The sequence below is a fragment of the Amblyomma americanum genome, chromosome 9 (genome assembly GCF_052857255.1).
Source record: "Amblyomma americanum isolate KBUSLIRL-KWMA chromosome 9, ASM5285725v1, whole genome shotgun sequence".
In the NCBI taxonomy this organism is placed as follows: Eukaryota; Metazoa; Arthropoda; class Arachnida; order Ixodida; family Ixodidae; genus Amblyomma; species Amblyomma americanum.
In genome coordinates this window covers 86,542,371-86,561,136 of record NC_135505.1, presented here as the reverse complement: position 1 = coordinate 86,561,136, position 18,766 = coordinate 86,542,371, and the positions used below count along the sequence as shown (strand labels likewise).

General features: G+C 49.2%; 1 long non-coding RNA gene across 1 annotated transcript; it reads right to left on the bottom strand.

Moving 5' to 3' along the window:
• Window positions 1-5,364: 5,364 nt before the first annotated feature.
• On the bottom strand, window positions 5,365-16,510 carry LOC144104411 (uncharacterized). Its single transcript, XR_013308523.1, has 2 exons — window positions 16,453-16,510; window positions 5,365-5,518 (listed from the first exon to the last, which is right to left on the bottom strand). It is a non-coding gene; the product is annotated as an uncharacterized LOC144104411 (long non-coding RNA).
• Between the last annotated feature and the right edge of the window lie 2,256 nt (window positions 16,511-18,766).

Sequence of the window (18,766 nt, the reverse complement as noted above, 5' to 3'; positions counted from 1 at the left end):
TTTCTAAGTGCCGTCAAGCTTTTGCGCGGTAAAATGCGCTAATTAATAAAAGAAGACCAGCCGCATATACTCCTTCCTTTTGTCGAATAGCGACCAAACGAAGGAAAAGGGATTTTGGAGCCGTATAAAGTGCAAAAGTGATCGACATCAAGCGCTGTGAGGATCTGCGGCGGCCATTTGATTGTGAGTAGATATGCTCGTGCGCCGATGTGCTTTTTCTATGAACAAGCAAGCACTTAGTTTAATTTATCATCGTCCCAAACAAACTGTACTGAACTCATGACCGATCGAGCGGTCAAAGGCATCGTTGGCTTTTGACCACTGGAAGTACTCGAAGAACATCTGGATTAGCATTCATAGTTTAATGCAGTCCGGCAGATGTTGTTGAAGAGACTAACTTCTGTCAGGAGACTGCTCGCAGGGGTATGCCAGCACTTTTGCCGTGAAGTGCAGGCGCATTTCTACCAGAAATCGTAACATACCACACTCGAACAAGTGCTGTCGTATCCGAGTCGAAAAGCGGTGTCGCATGTGTCATTGCGATTTTGAATAAATAGTTCGCTCTGCATGAATATTATGCGGTCTTGTAAAAAGACGCTTAATTACGCCGCTATTTTGCGTGCAGCTGGTTATGGTAATGCACGTCGCATTGGTTCCGCACTGATGTTAGCTAGAAGATGTGTACGTTCTAGCAATTATATATAAGATGTGTTCGTCAGTCGGAACGTAACCTAAACGAGAGACATTATAAAGTTCAATACTTGAAAAAAAAACTCGGCCGACCAAGCACCGTGTTCCTGCGTACGCTGCGGTCTTCGCTCACGAGCACCCACCAGCGCTTCGCAGAGCTCTGCAGTCGCTTCTATGAAGGGCGTTAACTGGTGGCGAAGTCTGAAATAACCCCCTTGCCAAGATGTCCTTTCACTGAGAGGTTGTATGTACTTTACAGGTCCCTGGTAGGTTTTCAGTGCCTGCGAGCTGAACGGGACAGGATTCTTCTGACTAGGCATTCACAAATATCTCTGAAGTGCACGTTTCCCGCACACTTAAAATTGTTTTTCTAGTTGTCAGTCGCTTAGAGGCCCGAGTACTGTAGTGTCGCGTACTTAGGCCTTATTTAAATATAGTTAATGCACAATTTTAGGCAGAAAATACCCGTCGTCAGAGAGCTCGCGACGATCCGCACAGCAGGCAGACCGGGCAGGAAAGGCTGCTTTTGCCAATAACCTAGCCTGTCTTCTTTCGGCGCGCCGCCTTGAGCGTGATCCCTTGGCGTCACATTGTTTTCAAACATGGAGAGGTCTACTGCACCACCAGTGCGCACACGCTCATTGGTCCCGACGCGGCATACGTGCGCCCACATCGGCGGCACGTGGCGCCATCTATAGCCATAGCATATTGATTCTTCTGTGGATGGCAAGGCCTACAGTCACTTGCTGCGTACTGTGCGCCAGCTGGGCGCACGTGCTGTAAGGTGCACCTCTTCAGCCTAGTGTTTCAACAATACTCGTTGTTTCACCATTTGTATCTCCGTTCGCAACATCATTATTTCAGGTTATAATTGTAATCACGACGTGGTTGGCGCATCTCTAATTCACGATATTGTCAACTCACACTTACAAGAAACATAAGATGAGAACTTTTGACCCTCGCTGAGGCAGCACCTTCTGCATTTATGCGTGACGTAGAGCATGAACGATCTCCCTCGCGGATGGACACGGGAGGACGAGGGGTGGGGGTGGGGGGAGGCACTGGGTTATGGGTTACTGCTGGCGTTGTCGCTTAGGCGGAGGCAGTTGTTGAGAACTGAACATTTTGACAGATTTTCCTGTCTGGTTGGGCTTGAAGACTTTTAATAAACTGCGCAACCTCAACCAAAAACTTTAATTTGAATCCCAATGTTTCGAAGCCGGCTTGCCTCCTTCAAAAAATGATCTCATAAGAAAGAAAATCTCAAAGAAACAATTCGGCAACATAAAAACTACGCTCGCAGCTTCGCAAGAGAGCGCAATCCTGTAGCCGAACATTCCGAAGACAAAGACCACAGAATCAACTTCGGCGAAACCAGCATCCTCGGAATCGAAACAATTACCAGAAAAGTCTCCTTCTCGAATCCTGGCTCATCCAAACCATCCTGAACAACGTCAACCGCACAAAAGGAAGGCTGCCCACAGTATATACCCAGAGACGCCGCACTGCAACTCAAAGAAAAAAAGTCGCCATTGACCGCCTCCCCACAGTGCGACAACGTGACTCAAAGCCTTAACCCCCCCCTTCTCCCCCTCCCCCACGCCTTTCGCATCACGCATTTCGCATCACAGCTTTCGTTCCTTTGACCCCCTCCTCCCCTCCATACTTAAAGCCGCTAGCCACTGTTGTAGGCAGTAGCCACATACAGTGGCTAGGCCGTCTGCGTGGCTTGGCTTCGCTGCGCGCCGGGGCGCCCGCGTGAGGCCCGCGGCGGCTGGCGCGCGTCTTGTGCTCGTGCCGGCATTCCCTGGGCTGGAATAAAGCTGTCCAGTTGGCGTCTCAACGCCCTCGTTTTCCTCAACCCAACATGGTGTCAAAAGTAACGGAATTCCAGCAGAAAGCCCAGCCGGGACTGCTTCCATCGCTCGGATACGCATCAACGGTACACACGTCATAGCAGCGTCTACGGCCTGGACTGCGCAGCCAGTACATGGCGTCCTTCGTCATTGAACCGCCCGAAGTCTTCTGCTTCACGACTCCTGCTGACTGGCCGAAATGGAGGAAGCGGTTCGAGCGTTTCTACACGGCTTCCGGTCTCCGCGACAAATCAGGGTCATATCAAGTCCACAATACCCTCAGAGAGACGGACTCGCTGAGGCTGCGGTAAAAATCATCAAAACTTCAATGAAGAAGACCCAAGAACCGTACCTGACCCTCTTGTCCTACAGGTCAACTTCACTCAAAAATGGATACAGTCCCTCTGAACAATTCATGGGGAGGCGGTTGCGGACAAAGATTCCTCTGACTCCCGGAAGGCTTGTTCCCCGTTTGCCAGACGCCACTAAACTTGGGAATTTTGAAACCCAGTACCGCGAACAGCAGCGAAGATATTAGGATAGGCGACATTGCGTACGGAAACTTCCGACCCTTCCGGAAGGAGATGAAGTCTGGGTTCCATACTTAAAGCGAAAAGGAAACGGGGTGCCGCTCGCAAGCGAGCTTAGGTCATATATAGTTGACACTAGGAACGGCACTATACGGCGAAATCGAACCCATCTTATCCCTTTTCTCAAGCCTGCGAAAGAGGAGAGAGACCACCAAGACGTCGTATGAGATGGATCTCTCCCTGGGATTTCAGTTTCTCAAGAACATTCCCAAACAACCTGCGCTTACGCCTCTTACGAGGAATCTCCCTCTGGGACTTCAGTTTCTCAAGAAGATTCACAAACAACCTGCGCTGACGCCTCCCACCGGCACAGCAAGTTTGGACGTTGCGTCATTCCTCCCAAAAGGTTGCTTTTCTGTCAGGGGAGATGTTGTAGGCAGTTAATTATGAGGCAGTTGTTGCGATGCGCGTCTGTAATTTCAATCTTGTTCTCACACCTTTCAACAAATGCCTGTCGGCAGGCCCGTCCACTTTACTTTTCAAGCTTCCTTCTGTCGCCACGACAACAACGGCATGAATTTGTGACGGAGACAATTACAGTATTTCCCGTTCAATTTAATCCAAACGGCAGAATATTTAATCTTAGTGCCATTCAATTTAATCCAGGTGCCACAGAAATTAGTCCAAGCGCCAAAGCATTTATTCCATACGCCAGCAAATTTAATCCTCATGCATTCTCACACTGGACCCCGAAAACATAAAACGCGGTCCACAAATACCAGACGCGTTATCGATGAGTTGTTACTGACGAAGCATTAGACCCCCATTGAGCAAGTAATAATAACAACTTTTTTTAATCAGAACAACTAAGGGCCGGGTACTTATGCCACCCACCACATCAACCGAAGTACAGGATGAGCGCAAAGCATATTGCAGATATGCATCGGCGGTGTCCTGCAACTCGCATCATCATGTCACACCTTTGTTATCCTGATAAGATAAGGAACTCACTCTAAAGTTATGACTAAGATAAACTCCCTGTGATCAGCGGGTAGTCCACTCACATGACTTCGCATTATTTGCAACCGACTCCAGGGTTGCCATAACGTACCGTCATGATCAAAGTAGGCTCCTTGTGACGTCACAACTTGTAATGACGCAGCGAAAGCGTTTAGAGTTAGCGATAGCGATAACATTGCAATAGCGACTTGATGTGATGCATGATACTGCAAGTAGCGTGAGACCGGAGAGTGGACCCAACGATATAGCTGTGTGCAAATGATAGCCATATATTGTCCAGGGAAATCCGATACCAATGTTGTTGGGTCGCGAAAGTGCTTGCCCTTTCCTGAAAGTCACGTGACTTTACAAAGCGGGAAGAATTGCAAATCTTTGTGCAGTTTATTAGTGTCATGTAGGAACACACTGAATGTGCTCGCTAAAGGTGTGTCGAAGTGATAGCGTCATTACATTCGACATAACGTTTCGTTCCATACCCCTCATGACTTTGGTTGAGAATGTCGGACGACAGGTTGCAAGTGATGCGAATTCATGTGAGTGGACTACCGGCTGATCACAGGGAGTTTATCTTAGTCATAACCTTAGAGTGAGTCACTCATCTTATCAGGATAACAAAGGTGTGACATGATGATGGGAGTTGCAGGACGCCGCCGATGCATATCTGCAATATACTTCGCACTCACCCGGTACTTCGGTTGATGTGGTGGGTTATTATTAATTTGTTATGATTAAAAAAAACTACTATTACTTGCTCATTGGGTGTCTAATGCTTCGTCAGTAACAACTCATCGATAACACATCTGGGATTTGTAACCGCGTTTTAAGTTTGAGGGGACCAGTGAGAATATGCATGAGGATTAAATTCTCTGGCATTTGGAATAAATGCTTTGGCGCTTTGATTAATTTCTGTGGACCTGGATTAAACTGAATGGCACTCAGATTAAATATTCAGGTGTTTGGATTAAATTGAGCGGGAAATACTGTAGTGCACAATGAGGGGTTAAATTCAGCCGTCAGATGCGTAGCTGCTTTGAAAACACCTTGTAGTCACACTTCAAGTTCTTTATTTCTTTTAATTCACCAACATTTATAGCAACTTCATAGGTATCATTTCTACTGTTTTATTTGTTTCGAGCTATTGTAGAAACGGTATTGTAGAAGAGCGGTGGGCTCCAGGTTACAGATAGAAAATCCGAAGACCACGGTCTTCACACTTCAAGTTCTTTATTTCCTTTAATTCACCAACATTTATAGCAACTTCATAGGTATCATTTCTACTGTTTTATTTGTTTCGAGCTATTGTAGAAACGGCGGACGCGGAGAGTTGTTAGCGACGCAGAACAATGGGCCGTCACCAATTAAGAGGTTTTTGCGGCATGTGCAGCCTGGGAAGCAAATTTTTTTCCAGTCGAAGGGACCACACTAGAAAGATAAAAAACACATATCAGTATGAAATATTTCAAGCACTCACAAGAGCGGTGGGCTCCAGGTTACAGATAGAAAATCCGAAGACCACGGTCTTGGTAAGCGAGGCTGTGCTTGCCAGAGGAGCAAATCAAGGTTCAGTTGTGCTACATTGTGCAGATTTGAAGCTGGGAGCATCGATGATGAATTGACAATCGTCTTAATGAAATTCCGAGAAAAACTAACAAATCTTTGAAATATTCGTCCTATTCTAAAAAAAGGCTTCGCGTAAGCTTGTCCGTCATTGAAATGAGAATGAAGCGTATATTGTTTCTTTTGCAGCCTGTATCTCGACGCGTTCATTAAATCTTGACAAAATAAAGCAACATGTTTTGAAAATCTTGGAAAATTATGATAGCTCGTGTTGACCAGCCTCCTTACCTACTGGGTGCAGTTCTAATATTTTTATGTTATTTTCATTCACAAAGCCTGCAGAGTCTGCCAGAATGATTTAGAGCTCGAGTGCAAGATGGCCAAAGTTGTATTTTTACAGAGTCTACGTCACCTGGCCGGCGAGCCGCAAATTACTTACGAAGGAACAGGAAACTACAGTAAATCAGCTCCAGGCTAGCACTTTTCCTCACCGCAAAAGACTGCACGAAATCTTCTCCACACGATGCATGCTAAACTGGCCTGAATATGGAGACCTCGCTGTGCTCAAAGACACTGAGTGGGATCGGGAACCAATTAAGACTATCACAACTACTCCTCATCTTATTAACATGCAGTAGAACTGCAAAATATCTAGATAAAACCCAGACCGCCAGCTAGATTGGATCGAAAGGGAAAAGACAGCTAAATCTACCGCGTTCCTTGACCGAGGACTCCACTCTCTGTGCTTATCTTCAAAATTTGCTTTGCATAAACGTTGTCCTCAACATGCTGTTGCACAAGACGCCCAACCGGATGCGCTACAAAATTGTTTTCACTTATTTCACAAGATGGCTCACGCCCGTTTCCACCAGTCAATATCGCAAACACCAGCAGCAAGATTAACATAGGTTCCAGATATATATTCCTGTCTTGAGTGTTTCTACTCAGCTCAGCCCTGCGTCAGCCGCTGCCGCCGTATCCCCTTAAATTTCGTAAACTGATTTTCTCAACTGAATCTGCATAGACCAAGAGTTTGTTCGTTCCATCTGGCCTCCTTTCGCTACCGTTAAACCTAACGTAATACCTGAGAATTTCACTGTTTTGATTTCACTTTTTGCAACGAAGGCTACGTATATGCACTCATATATTTATATCACTTCTCAGCTCCCTAAGTCATGACGTGAATATTACGCGAATTCGCAACACCATGCCGCAGAAATACCGCTTTTGCGTTGCCCTCGGCGCGACGAAGAAATGCTGACTAGCCAGAATGGCCGCTGTTCCAGGAGGATCAAGAGATGGCGCCAGCCACACCAGCGGCGCGTCGGAAACCCCTGTCCCTCGAGGCACGAGTCAGACACGCTACCGGTACGCCACGAAGGGGCGTTCGTAAGAATAGGTTAATGCTAGGCTTTGCATGCACGCCTTGTGGTTTTCCAGATAATAATTGTGATTGTGAAAAAAGAAATAGTGACCGTATCTCCGTGGGCAAGAGGAGTCGCTGTCTCGTCATACCAATAAGGGGGGGGGGGGGGGGGGGCTTAAGTATCCTACCCCTTTCTTTTCTATACTCGGGCGTCATTTACGATACCTATACTTTTTCATTCCATAAGACCATTTCTACCGTCCAGCCGGTGTATCGCTTTCCCGGGCTGGCACTGCCACCTAAAAGCTTAAAGATTATTTGGCTTTTTCTATGAGGTCACGGTGCGCCTGAAGTAAGCGAGGATCGTTTCGAGAGCTCTATACTTGGCACACCAGGCAAACAAGATTAGTGGAATCCTTGCGATGAGAGTTCGGAAGGAGTGATTATAACGTTGACGATAGTGGGCGACCATGAGTAAACATAGAAGCCAGTCAAACGACGCGTCATTCTCTTAACGCCATCGAAGAAATCAGCCCTTGTGTTCTTCCATTTTTTTGCAAAATTTACTCTTCGGCCGCACCCTGAAAGATAGCAAACACACCTGCGATAATCTTGCGATGATGATTTTTGCCGCTGGGGTTTCACTGTGGCTGATTTTGTAGCGAGAGCTACACTACATAGTCTGAGCTGCGATTCGCGTGCTCAGCCGCAGCCAGAACAGCGCATGCGCGAGTTACCATGGCAACCAGCTGTGACGTTCCTCAGGTGTTCGCTGCACCGATGCATGACGTGATGCCCCACTGCCGTACATGCGCCGTTACCATGCAACCAGCTGTGCCGTTCCGCTAGTGCTGCAGTTGCGCCTAGCTATGGAGCTTTCAATGTAAAAGTCCTGAGGGTATGCGCATCTCTAATGTGGTGCTCTGTGAGTGCAGCTGGCGGTGAGCGCGTGTACTGTGCGCGGCACCTTCGTCGGCTACGAGAAGCTGCTTCACACGGCACCGAAATCTTTGCTTGGCGTAAAGACGCCCATGAGTGTAAGAGTAAAGCTCGAAGTGCTAACCGTGCGTCGGAGACTCCTGAAGAGCGGGCATAACTGTCGCACCAATCAGTATGAGGCCGGCATGAAGAAGGAAATGATTGATTTACTGGCTGAAGCGCTAGAACGTATCATAGCGTGCAGCCGAACGGCGCGTCACGCCGGACGAGGAGGGAGCTCAATTTAGCAGCACTTCGGCATCATCATCTTCGGCAGCTGGTGCTGCTCCTGCTGCGCAAGGCCGCGGCTGCTGCTACAGTAGGCCCCCCACTTGTGAAGGAGTCCGGTGAAGCTGGGAGCCGAAGCGACACCTGCCGCTTCTGAGGAGTGGCAGGGAAAGATGGCGGAGGATGGCATCCGGCCGTTTGAGGCACAGAAACCACATATGTAGGATCAGTGGGCGAGGCTGGCTCTGTGTAGGCTGGCTTCAACCAGTCGATTGAAATGGTGTCTTTGCGCCCATGAATGTCGACGATGAAGAACTTCGATGTTCTTTCGAGGACACGGAATGGGCCGTCGTAGGGGCGCTGAGTCGGTTGTCGGACTGAGTTTAGGCGAACAAAGGTGTGTGCAAGTCGCAGTTCGGATGGAACAAGTGAGGATGGGCGAGACTGGCGTCGGAGACGAAGGCGAAAATGGCGGAGCTGCGTCACGTAATCTGTAGGGTGGGGACTTGCAGACGAATCGTTGGATTCGAAAAATTCACCTGGAAGACGCAGGGGCGAGCCACAGACACGTTCTGCCGGGGTGCAACGAAGATCTTGTTTCAGTGCAGCACGGAGGCTGTGCAGAGCCAGTGGTAGGGAAGCAGTCCAGTGGGTGATGTCGAGTCGGGCTTTGAGGGATGTTTTTAGCGAACGATGAAAACGTTCGATCATGCCGTTGGCGATGGGATGGTAAGCAGTATTTTTAAATCAGGAAGGTCCAAGTAAAGTACTAAGGTTATTAAAAAGTGAAGATTCAAACTTGGCGCCATGGTCACTGGTGATGTTCGATGGAACCCCGTACCGTGAGAACCAGCCGGCGGCGAAGGTTCTGGCGATAGTGTCATTGATTGCGTCAGGCAGAGAAAACGCTTCGGGCCAGCGAGTAAACCGATCGATGCAAGTAAGAAGGTATGAATACCCAGCGGAAGGTGGCCAGGGACCCAAGATACTGATGTGGACGTTGTCAAAACGGGCTGATGGCGGAGGAAATAAGCCGAAGGGAGAAGTGCGCCGCTGAGTTTGACTGCTGGCAAGCCAGCCAGGCACGCACCCAAGCGCCCATGTCCTTGTTGATGCCGGGCCAGACGTAACGTTGTTTGAGGAGATGCTGCAGGGCGCGAATTCCGGATGGTACACGCCGTGGAGGGCGTCTAAGACAATACGATGAATGGTAGAGGGGTCCAAAGGGCACGGATTGCCGGCTTAAGTGTCGCTGATGATGGGGACGGGAAACGAAGGGAGGAGAATTTCAAGGAGAACCAGCGAACCGGGGCCCTTGCGATGGTCCATAACTTCCAAGTCATGTTGCTGCGCTTTTTCGACGGCGGCAAAGTCGAGGTTCTGTGATTGAGCAGCAGAGGCGAGGGAAGCAGTAACACGTGACTGTGCATCTTCCAGGGCGTTGCCAAAACCTTGCGCATGTCTGATGTCTGTCCTGGATTCCGCCACGTATGAAAGGTGACGAATGTCACGTTGCGAGAATTTACCGTTCCCCGATTTGAAGGCAGAAGTGAGTGGTTTTTGGTAGTTGACGATTTCGACTGCTGACCTTCTAGGAGGTGCTTGAAATACATGGCAAGAAGTTCATGGCCGAAAGTACTCTAGCGGCTTTCGGCACCGGAAAATTTGCGGGAGAAAAAAGATAGAGGGCTCCGAGCACCATCCACGAACTGGTGTAGCACGGCTCCAAGCCAGGAGTCGGAGGCGTCGGTCACGAGGCTTGGGGTGTATAAGGACGCAGATGGACAACGAGGGCGAGGTAGCATAGTGTCGCTTTGACGGCCTGGAAAGAATGCATAGGAGCGGAAGGCCACGTCAGTTGTGCGGAGTTTGTTTTCTTGCCTTGAAGCATGTCTGTTAACGGTTTTATGAATGCGGCGCAGTGAGGGATGAAACGACGATAAAATTTTATAAGCCCGAGAAATTCACGGGGCTTGCGGATGGAGGCAGGCTGCGGAAAGTTTTGACTGGTCTTTACTTTGAAGGCGAGAGCCTTTGATGCTTCATGCTGCGTTTGTCCGCCCATCCGTCTGTGACGCTCAGGCCTCTGAGAGCGGGTGATCTCAGAGCCGTGTTGCGCATGCGCGAGGTGGCGCCACCGACACGCACGCCGCGCCCGCGCCAGACGCTTTGTAGTGGTCGACCGAGTGCGGTGCCGCGCACCTCCCTCCTAGCGCTCGCTTCAATGGAGTATCAGAATGCGGGCAAACGCGTAACATCTTAACCAAATATCAGTGACACAAGCAGCAACACCGCGCTAAAGACTTTCGCATCACCGCACTCCAGGTCAACAAAGTGCCCCACTGAATTTTTGACGGAAGAGGCCGGATGCCAGAGCGGCTGACACGGGGATCAAGGAAATCGAGCTCCGGCTTCCCGAATTCACAGTTTGCTCTGTCGATGATAAGGCCGTAATCAGAGAGACGTTGGAAAAGCTTCCGGAGGTGTTGCAAGTGCTGCTTCGTGTCGTGGCTGAATACGAGGAGGTCATCGATGTGGGCCATGCAGAACGTAATACCACGTGTTACTGTGTCCACAAAGCGTTCAAATGTCTGGCCAGAGTTACGGAGGCCGAATGGTGCAATGATTGAAGTTTTTGGTACGTCGGATGGTTCTAAGGGGATTTGGTGGGAGGCCTTGACGAGATGTTTTGTGGAGAAAATTGTGGCGCCATGCAGCGCTGCGTTAAAATCCGAGATGTGAGGTAGGGGATAATGGCCCGGAGCGGTGCCGTTGTTGAGGGCACGGTAATCGCCACAGGGCCGCCAGTCCCATAGGGATTTTTTCGGTACCATCTGTGAGGGGACGCCCATGGGCTAGATAACGGTCGGAAAAGGGCAAGCTCCAGCAAGTGTTCGAACTCGTTGCGAGCGATCTGTAAACGGTCCGGAGCAAGGCGACAGGCTCCAGCGTGCCTGGGCGGGACAGTGGTCACAATGTGATGCGTGACCTGGTGTTTGACGGGCAGTAAGAAGTTGGAGGGATGGAGCAGACAAACGTATTCATCCAGGACGATCTCGTAGGCCAACTGGTGAGGGCTGGGTATACTGGCAAGCGGTTCTCGGCGACGGAGGCCCTGAACAGAGTTTCGTCGCGGCGTCCACGAGACACTTGTTGTGCATGTTGACCAGCCGATTGTAGTGGCGCAGGAAATCTGCTCCGAGATTTGGGTAGCGTACGTCCGCGACGAGGAAAACTCATCGGAACAGGCGTCGGAGGCCCAAATTGAGTGTGAGAGCGTGTTCTCTCTATATAGCGATGAGGGGAGGTTCGCAACTTTTTGCGATGGGCCAGTGCGACGAGAAGGTGATGATGTAATACCGTAGAGGAGGCCGCTGAGCCCTGCCTCGGTTTCCACGAGGAAACGGAGGTCGGAGATGTGGTCTCGAATAGGTAATAAGTGGCTGGTCTCCGGAGTGACACCACTTGCCGCTTCTAGTGGTGTCGAGGGAAGTTTCCTGGAAGCGACAGGGAGGGTGTACACCGGCGCGCTACTTCGCCAAAGGTGCGGTAATACTAGCTCTCGCTGGCTTGAAGAGGTGGTGTAGCTTTGCGTCGTCGAGGTGAGGTCTGAAGACGGGAAGGCGAGAGGACGCGCGAAGTCAACAGTGCAGCGGTTTGGTAGGAGAGACGTGTTATCTGGGCGTGGAAGTCGTCACGGAGGCTCTGAAGGTCCACCCGGGAGGGAAGAGATGATGGCGGTGTGGAAGGCTTACGACACTGCGCCGAGAGAAACTGTGGAGTAGGAAACGTGTGAGACGGAATATGCCAGCTCAGCGAGCTTCTCCAAAGACAACCATTAGGCGGGCACGAGCACCATGCGGACCGACGACGGCAACCGCTGAAGGAAAAACTCACGAAGGAAGGTTTGGTCGAAGGTGGCAGCCTTGTCGCCCAGGAGCTGCAGGAGCAGCCGCAGCAACTTTGTAGCTTTGCGGTCCCCCACTTCTTCGGAGGAGATAAGCTGCTGCTCGCTGCGATGTTCCCAGACGGCTGTTCGCTTGATCAGCTTAGCAGCCAACGTGTCCAAGCCAAGAGTTGTGGGATCTCAGACTTCGGCGGCAATCTCAGGTGGTAGCGACGCAGCGACGTGATGGAACTGCTGCGTCTCGGAGGTGATGCGGCCAATAATGAACTACCAGTTCACATGAGCGAGCCAGAGGCGAGGATCTGCCGCGAAGAACTGGGGAAGGCGAAGGACAAGCGCAGAGACGGTGCTGGAGAGTCCGTCAACGGGCATGGAGGAGGTGTTGTCGTCGGCGTTGGCCATGGTAGGAGCGAGTGTTCCAGCAGACGTCCGTAGTCACCAGTTTGTCGCACCAATCAGTATGAGGCCGGCATGACGAAGGAAATCATTGATTTGGTAGCTGAAGTGCTAGAATGTATGATGGCGTGCAGCCGAACGACGCGTGACGCCGGCACGAAGAGGGAGCTCAATTTAGCTGCACTTCGGTGTCATCGTCTTCGGCAGCTGGTGCTGCTCCTGCTGTGTAAGGCTGCGACTGCTGCTACAGAACGTCCCGCCAAACGGAGGCTCAAGACGCGGAGCGGCAGATAAGTCGATAAGAGCTGCGTATAGCAGTTTCATTCCTGCCATTTCGACGTACGTACCAAACTGAAAATTCATCTCGCGTTCGAGAGTAGATGAAAGGCAACGAAATGCGTACGGCGCTCAAGGACACCTCTTTGATGGTGGTACCTGCAATCATGTCTTGAGGAACCATCAAAAGCTTTTCTACATTGGTCACCACGCTCGGTTTCTTCGCCTCTATGCGTGTATAGCGCCAGTATGCAGTATACGGTGCCTCCGCCGAACAGCGCATGCTAGCGCCTTCTCCTTTTGTTCTGCTACTGTCCCTCTCTTTGCTGACAGACCCGCCACGGCGACACAGGAATAGCTTTGGCGGGCATGTATGCTCCGACGAGTCTATTTTTTATATTTTCTACGTAATATCTTTTCTTTGTGGTGGGGGGGGGGGGAGGCGGGGGCAGCGTGAAATTTGGGGTTGACTTTCTGCAGCATTCGCATGGGCTGAAGTCACTGCTGCGAAGCGCGTATATTTTATACCGACGCAGCAATGAGCTACACTGCTCACTCATGCGCAGTCAGGGGCGTAGAACATTCTATAGACGCTGTTCTAGACGTGTGTGCTGTTCCAGCGGCAGCGAAGCACGTACGTAGCAGCGGATGAAATGAAAGTTTAGGTCGTTTAGGTTCGCCACCGAGTTCTTCTACGGCTCTAGTCGCGGCCCGCTGGCAAAGCGGGTTCAAAGCAATTTATGTTTTCAAAAGTAGTTCCGACAATCTGGTACTTGCTAATGCGAAATTTGAGCATAGGTTGTCTTCGCGATATACTGAGACAGAATACTTGGACGACACTTAAGCTGTGCGGGCCACGAATGTGCGGGCCATGAAGTACGTTGCTCAAACATTAAGAGTAATGCGTGTCTATTCCCATGGTAAACAGCATGGACTGCACATACGGCCCCCATAGACATCCATCAATATGCTGGTTGACGGTTCAACAGCCGATTCGTTGCATGCTTCTGTTGATGAGCTTCGAGGTAGACTTCAATCTGAGTAAACATAATCAGCCACAGACCTATGCGACAGTTAAGGGGCCTACATTTTTGTGCAACGAGGGGACCGCGTTTCGATCGAGACGAAAAGCAAAAGGCGCCCGTGTGCTGTGCGATGTCAGTGCACGTTAAAGATCCCCAGGTGGACGAAATTAAGGCGGGTACTCCCACTACGGCACCTCTTTCTTCCTGTCCTCTCTCACTCGCTCCTTTATTCCTTCCCTTACCGCGCTGTTCGGATGTCCACCAATGTATGTGAGACAGCTATTTCGTCATTTCCGTCCCTGAAAACCAAATTTCAATTTCAGTCGACTGCCTTGGGCAAAGCAGGGCGTCCTTTTTCGCACACCCTCTAAAGATTGCCACCAGGAACGGAGGTGTTGTGTAGGTATTCGCCTCCTACCGTATACAACACATTTGCTCTTGCTCATATGGTTGCGGTGCCTGTTCTAGGCATGATGTCTATCTGTAAACGTGTTTTGGAATTTATTATGGAACAGCCAACGCAAGCATGACACTTCTCGCTTGCACCCCCCCCCCTTTCCCCTCGCCTCCCGCTCTCGTACACCCCTCCTAATGTTTCGACTCTATTATTCCGCCTCACTTCCACTGACTAATACCCTCTCCTACGCTTTCTCACTTTCGCCCTTCCTTCTTTATAACCCTACTTTCATTATCTTCGCCGCGCAATTCACTTGGTTATAGCTCTGCTGGTTACGCCGAAAACAACGTAGCAAAGAATGTGCTCCTAAAAGCTGCGCTACATAAATTATTCGAGCTTAGCTTGATTGTTTTACCACCCTAATCAGTGTGAGGTTATTGCTAGTATTGACCGAAGGGTTTTCAATTGTAAGAAAGTCTCGGGCGGCTGCTGTATTTTTGTCTGTATGTAGCCCGGGAACAGACACGGTGGCTTTGCTTTCAGCCTGTTGTCTTCGGGGTCAGGCGCTCCCATCCACGACGCAGATTACTGCGTGGAACCAAAAGTACCCTCAGCGCATCACGGCTCCCAATCAACTCGGGTTACAGCCTCGGTCCACTGATTAGAAGCCCACATTGCGGCCTACTGCCGCCCCTCTCCAACCCATAAATCAGGTGGCACTTAGCTGTTGCGCCCACAGTACGGAGGCTGCAGGAAGATGCCACCCACCGAAATTCGCGTTCACGTAGCCACTGGCACGTGGTCGTCCCGTCGTTGCGGGAGAAGTGCCCTTAGTGGGAGGGCGGAGTGCGCGCGTGGACAGCACCCTAGAGGGGTGGATTACTGGTGCAACGGAACCTATAAACAACGTGTCACTCAGATCTAGAACGAAATCTAGAGCTTCGGACGGCGAGCATTGGTTTCACTCTCTCCCTCTCGCTGTCTTCAGTGATCCACTTGGTGCCCCACTGGGGTTTGTTTGCTGACCCAGGGAACCCACTTAAACCTTATTCAATCTACCTTAAGAACTTCAGGTCCGTTTCTCAAGAAATGAATCCTAAATGCACTGCTTACACATGCTGAACAGTTGTTTGCACCTGGTTTCCGGCGCACTAAACTCGATCGATATCTGCTGTGCTCTGTATGCAGCCTCCTCACGTACTGTCTTCCACAAGAGGAGCAGTACCACACACGGGAAAAATATAAAATCGGCATGCGAGTGCTGAAGCCGCCGCGTACAAACAGCTATTTGAAAGCCAGGTATTCGGCGCTGAAGAGTGCTTTCAGTGCAGAGAATAAATAATGCTATCGTACTAAGAGCTTTAAGGAAGACGTTCCAGGGCCTTTAATCAGCTACCAGGGCATAACAATAACAGATTTAGGAGGGGTAATTTTTCAACCTCCATTACCGCGCTTGACTTGAGTCGTCTTAGTGAAAAACAGCGCACAAGCAAACACAGTGCGCTGTTTTTCACTAAGATGCAAAACCAACTAGCCCATTCAGCTGCTTTACTGACTTGAGTCGGCCCAGAATATTCGGTCAACTTAAGGTTTCGTTGCCAGTACTTTGTCCTTGCCTGTTGACTTGCTGTAATAGGTTTTTCCAAGCCCGTGTGATTAAATTTTCTTTGCCACTGCTGAAGTTCATACGATGGTGTTATACTCGGTGCATACCTTACTGCAGGTTCTCTCTCAAAACGTCATAGAACGTATCGACTGACTTTTCTTGGCAAGACATGTGGGCGCGTAAGCATACTGTATTAAAGTTGTACCTTTGCAACACTACCGAAAATTACCTGAGAAGTCACTGTATCAAAAGCCTCTATGATCTATTGCTGATGCACCAAATATGCTGTTGCATTGCCGCTGACTCGAGTGATCTCCAAGGGAGGAGAATGTCACTGCATGTCTTCATATCTCTAGAGTGTTTGCACATATGAAGTCTCGAAAAAAGCACTATTTTAGTCCCATTGCGACAAATAGGCAAAGGTGGTCTCTGCCGAAATATTTATCGCTGCTAATGGCTTGTGGCGCGCCAGAGTACCCTTAGACCGGTATTTAAATCTTCTCAAGTCAGTTTAAGCAGCACAGTTGTTCCGCAATTACAGAAAAAAAGTGTTCTGGCAGCAATCTGTTTTTTTCTCGATCAAACTATGAGCACGGAATTTAAAAAATAACTGCACATACCCTACGTGGGCAAAACCGAACATAACCGGGCAGTTGATATTCAGAAGGAAATCCTCCCCTGTGAAGAAATAAATTAAAGTGACCATTAAAATGCAACCTAGCACTCTGCGCAGAATACTGGGCTTTTACTGTGCGTTGAGAAATTGGTTCCAAAATATTGCCTTCAAATTAATAGGTGGAGAAATTCGATTACCCATCCACGTTATATACTACTTTACTGCTGTTTTTATGAAGCCATGTATCAGCCTAAATGGCGGGATACGTGACCGCGTACTAAACAAGCATGGGCAGAATTCGCTTCTGATGTATTTGGTGGACATGACCAGAAATAGAGGCGACAAATAAACACCACACAGGAAGTAAAGACGCACACCAGGCTGACCAATAACTGAGGTTTGTTGGTGCGAAACGGGTGCATAGATGGTACGATGAGGGGGGCATGTGTCCTATGGCTAGTCACAATTTCTAAGCAGAATTTTTTTTGAGGTTGTAACTGGAAGAAAAAAGAACGTCACGTTTACGTTTCTACACCTTACATCATTTTTCTTCCACTACTGCAAAAGGAAGAAAATGACAAATTATGTTTGAGCGTTTTTAATGCGAAAGGATTAGAGCTGCTTTTACACGTACGCCTCGCCGATGTCCGGTGTCATGAATTTATCTGACTGGTGGAGACGGCAATGACATTACATGTGTCATATAATAGCAAAGAATCAACCATAGAGCGAACCTATAGAGAGGATAAAGCAAACGACAAAATGCAAAGTGGATTACGTAGGATTACGCTTAAGCTTAAGAGGGTCCGTTCTCGAGAAGAGCCGGCGTCGCCGTTTGGTGGCACGAAAAAGCACTAATGGCCGGTGCAGTGGTGACATGGAAAGAAAAGCAGTTTTGCTTAAAAGGAAAAAGTACGTGGTGAAGCGTGTTCTAACGAGTTTCGTTTGGGTCGCCAGCCGGGTAGCCTCCCAACACCGCTGAACAACGTTCCGCATTGTTCTAAAGCATTCCACTCTTCAGGGTAGGTTAGGCGTCGTCCGAGGTTTGAGGCTTGCGAGACGGCTAATACTTGTTACATAACGACAGCAAAATTTCCTGCGGCAAAGCAAGCTATGCTTTAGCAGCCACTACAGATTTGAAACCTCTAGGCATATATTTACTGACCAATTGTGTCAGCGGAAAGAGTCTAGTTGTGACTGATTACGTTTTCTACACGTTAGTCATTGAATGTGGATTTGAATTTTGATTTGTATTTGAAGAAGCAATTATGAAAGCTAGGGAAAGAAAGATCGCACTTCGAGTTCCATTCGTTAATTATGCTAACGCAACACCTGCGCTCGCTCCCAAAACGCTCAACGTTGCCCATGCTTGACCAGAAACACAACCGACAAATAAGCACCACAATATTTCTGCTCGCTTACCGTTACGCTGCATACTTTTCCCTCGGTATTCCTTCTCCCCTCATCGTGCCAACTATGCACCCGTTTCGCAACAAAGCTCAATTTTTAGCCAGCTTCGTGTGCGTCTTTTTTTCCTGTATGGTGCTTATTTGTCAGCTGTATTTCTGTTCATATTCCACCAACTAGCTCAGAACCGTATTCTTCTGCCCATGCTTGTTTAGTACGCGGTCATGTATCTCGCCATTTAGGCGGATACTTGGCTTGATAAAAAGAGCCGTGAAGTATTATGTAACGTGACTGGGTAGTCAAATTTCTCCATCCATTAATTTCAAAGCAATATTTTGGAACCCGTTTCTCAACGTGGAGTAAAAGCCCAGCAGTTCTGCACAGAGTGCTAGGCTGCCAACTATAAAAATTGTACAGCCCAAGGGGTCAGCTTCAGAGCCCCGAAGTGAAGCTCCTCCTGCATGCATCGAGACCCGAATGCCACGACGGCGATTGGAGCTAAAGACCTCAACCAGCCCAAGCTTAATACTGTCCGATGGGCTTAAGAGTCCCGCTACACTACTTGGCAGCAAACCTCTTGGGATGTATATTCTTGGAAAACACTGTACGTCACTGTTTGGTGTTATTATTTTGTTTCTGAAGCCGAGGCATGTACATCAAACACGTCAGTCTTTAAAGCCGATAAAACTGAAAAGTTTTCGAATGTCACGGAAGCATGCGATAATCAAATCCTTTCCAAATTGATCTTCCATTGCATCAGCCTAAAAATTGCCGCTTTTTCTGGCCGTGTCTTACGCCAGAGTTTTCAGGAAGGTCTCTATGTCTTGGCATGTCATCTCTAGACTGTTGTTTAGGCAGAATAACCGCCCTCCAATGCAAAAACTTGGTCACTTCAGAGAAATGCGCTTTCG